We start from the raw sequence: 4,091 nt of genomic DNA, 5'->3' as shown, positions 1-4,091 counted from the left end.
TATACTTTTAGATCTATCAACCTCCTTTAAATTATGTCATATAATTTTTTCATGTTCCTATTTTCTTAATCTTTATACCATTTCAGCTTTTGTGTCTAAACATTTGATTTCCAGAATTTAGTTATTTCCATGAAAATTTTTATCTCTTTTAAAATATGATGAAGTTACACAGAGAAAAAATATACAAAACATAAATGTACACAGTTTCAAATTATTAAAAAGTGAACAGCAATTAAACTACCCAGGTCAAGAGAACACTGTGAGTTCCCAGAAGTTCCCCAATTGCCCTTTTCTACTCTCCACCTCCCTTCCTCAACTTTTATGTAATCATTTCCTTGTTTTTCTCTATATTTCTAAACCCCAAAATGCATTCCTTAGTACCGTAACTTAGTTTTTGCTATTCTAAAACTTTATACAAATTAAATCATGCAGAAATACATGTATTTCTGGGGTGCCTGGGTGGCTCAGTCAGTTAAGCATCTGACTCTTGATTTCTGTTCAGGTCATGCTCTCAAGGTTCATGAGATGGAGCCCTGAACCATCTGTGGTGTCAGCATGGAGCCCACTTGGGATTCTGTCTCTCCCTCTCTCACTGTCTCTCCCCTGCTCACACGCATGCACTATCTCAAAGTAAATAAACTTAAAAAAAAAAAAACAAGGAAATACATGTATTTCTTCTGTGTTTGACTTCTGTTGCTCTGTACTGCTTTTACAATTTTGTCAATAATGTTTCAGTTCCATTCATTCCTTTTATTTTATCTGATTCCATTGTATGAATGAATCAAGATGTATTTATCTATTTTGCTATTGATGGATTTTTAGGGCACTCCTACAAGGCTGCTATCCACATACTCATGCTTATTTCCTAGGGATCCATATGCCTGCAATTTCCATGGCTCAAGGTATAAGAGTAGATTTGCTTGCCTTAGGCTTTGTATATTTTCAACTTTAGTAGATAATTTCAGGGTGCTTTTTACAAAGTAATCGTACCGGTTTATCTTCCTAGGAGCGTCGTACGAATTCCTGTTGTTCCACATTCTTTCTAATGCTTTCTGTCATATTTTTATTATTTCCATTTTGGTGCCTGCATAGTGATAATTCACGAGGAGTTTAATTTTAAACTCCCTGATTTATAATGAGGTTGTACCTTTTTATGTGTAGATCAGCCAATTACATATTCTCTTTTGTGAAGTGGCCGTTCTTCATCTTTGCTAGTTTTCCTTTGGGTTGCCTTTTTCTGTTTAAGATTTGTAGGCATTCTTTATATGTACTGGAAGCAAGCTCTTTGTATATGCTGTTAACTGTATTCTGTTATGTGATTTGCATGTTTACACCCCCAATGGTGCCCTTAATAGAAGTTCTTACTTTTTTTTTCTTTAGATTTTTTTTCTAAAGTTTATTTATTTATTTTGAGAGACAGAAAGAGAGAAAGAGAGCAGGGGAGGGGCAGAAAGAGAGGGAGAGAGAGAGAATTCCAGGCAGCCTCCATTCACATGGTCAATGCAGAGCCTGATGCAGGGCTGAAACTCACTAACCCTGAGAAATGACCTGAGCAGAAATCAAGAGGCAGACGCTTAACCAACTGAGCCACCCAGGTGCCCCAGAAATTCTGACTTTTAATGTAGCTGAATTTATAAATCTTTTCTTTATCATTATTTATTTTTCCAACCTGTTTTGGAAATATTTTCCTGTCCAAATATTATCAGGATATTCCTTATTATCTCCTAAAATCTCTATTGTCTATCCTTTTTCTCTTCTACATTTAGTTCTGTGAATATTGGTAGTCTGGAGGAGAGCCCTATTTCATTTTTCCACATGAATACTTAATTGTCTGAAGACCATTTATTTTTGCGCTTCTATGCAAAACCATGTCTGTCATATGCCAAGTATATATACATCACTGAGTCCGTTACTAGACGCTCTATCCCACTCACCTATTTCTGTATCCCCAGGCTAACACCACACTATATACTTTTAAATGCCATGAAACATTATTATTACTGTTGTTATATTTATTATTAGTTTACAAGCCAATGTTAATTTAGTTGTCCCACATATGTGGTAGCTTCCGTGCTCTTTGTTTTTGTTTTTTTTTTGTTTTTCCCTGCATTATTCACTTGTTATCTGGTAGAATTTCCTTTAGCATCAGTCTGCTAGTGGTGAATTCTTTCATTTTTGGTTTGAGAATGGCTTTATTTTAGGTCCCATACTGAAAGGAGTTTCTTTTAGATAAAAGATGTTTAGTTTCAGCATATTGATAAATTATTACAGTCTTTTGATTTCATTTCGCTACTGAGGGGACAATTGTCAACCTGTTGCTATTTGTCAGAGTACTGTTGTTTTGTCTTTAATATTCTAGAGAAGGTATTTGAAATATTTTGTATAGTTTTAAAATTGTGTTATGTGTAAGTTGCAATCTAAATTACACAGCCTGCATTACATAAAACCAAAAATCTATTCACTCTTTTCCAATAAACATACATACATTTAAAAGTATACATGTGCTGGGGAACCTGGGTGGTTTGGTCAGTTAAGCATCCACCTTCAGCTAAGGTCATGATCTCGCAGTTCTTGGGTTCGAGCCAAATATGGGGCTCTGTGCTGACAGCTCAGAGCCTGGAGCCTGCTTCAGATTATGTGTCTCCCTCTTTCTCTGCCCCTGCCCCACTCATGTTCTGTCTCTCAAAAACAAATAAACATTAAAAAAACATTTTTTTAAAAAAGAATATCACTTTAAGGAAAGTTGCAATAAATAGTAGGTTAAATTTGCTTTATTTTAAAATTTACATTGCCTTTCTCATGAAGTTTGCTGACACAAACTGACAACTTTATGAGTATTTCTACTGGAAGTGGTAATTCAATTGGAACTTTTTAAATGAAAGAAACTGAATTTTCAGAGTAATTCTTATATTGCATCAAATTTTCATGGAAAGTTGTGTTTTTATTATATAAAATAAATAAATCGAAACTCCTGAGTGTCAACATGAATCACTTTATAAATGTCTAATAGCATCTAGCATGATATTCAAAGTGGTCTAAATGGATTTTTCATAGCTTGGGCTCTCTTAGTGTTTACTTATTTCCCAGTGAGAATTCTTCAATAAAAGTTCATGTGAAGACATAATAACGCCCTGCATTGGAAATCTGTTGAATTGGATTCCTTTGCAACAATATTCCTTTTTCTATAAGCCTGGGACAATTTTAAATCAGTAATCTATATATGATTACAATCCATGTTTTCTGGGATACCTGGACATATTCATTTTCAAAATGCGATATATGGAAATGATTTCTCTTTTGAGAAAACCTACCATACAAAACACAATGTTATGAAAATACTTGTGAAACATTTTAGCATATTTCTCTTTACAGAGAAATTATTGCTTATTTCACTTAAAAATACTAAAGCAGGGGTGCCTGGGTGGCTCAGTCGGTTAAGTGTCTGACTTCAGCTCAGGTCATGATCTCAAGGTCTGTGAGTTTGAGCCACGCGTCGGGCTCTGTGCTGACAGCTCAGAGCCTGGAGCCTGCTTCAGATTCTGTGTCTCCCTCTCTCTGTGCCCCTCCCCTGCTCACGCTCTGTCTCTCTGTCTCAAAAATAAATTTAAAAAACATTTAAAAAATTTAAAAAAAATACTGAAGCAAAGTGTGTTAAAATAGAAGTACCAATTACACATTTACATATTTTCATGCAAATAACTTCATGACAAGGTATAAAGAAAAAACCTTATCTGCTGGTAGCTAAAAGTTACTGTCAAAGAAGATTAGTAATAAATGAAAACAGTCTTAATGTTTAGTAAATATCAATGAGAAACTAAGTCAATATACAAACCATGGGCATGAAATAGTTTAATGTTTACATCTTGTGAAATGATACGCTGAAAAGATGTTCCAGTAATGGGGCGCCCTAGTGATTCAGTTGGTTAAGCATCTGACTTCGGCTCAAGTCATGATCTCATGGTTTATGAGTTCAAGTCCCATGTCAGGCTTTGTGCTGGCAGCTCAGAGCTCGGAGTCTGCTTTGGATTTTGTGTCTCCCTCTCTCTCTTCCCCTCCCCCACTCGTGCTCTGTCTCTCTGTCTCTCAAACAT

This window comes from Felis catus, chromosome B4, assembly GCF_018350175.1.
Source record: "Felis catus isolate Fca126 chromosome B4, F.catus_Fca126_mat1.0, whole genome shotgun sequence".
Lineage (NCBI taxonomy): Eukaryota > Metazoa > Chordata > Mammalia > Carnivora > Felidae > Felis > Felis catus.
Note: the sequence above shows the minus strand (reverse complement) of the source record.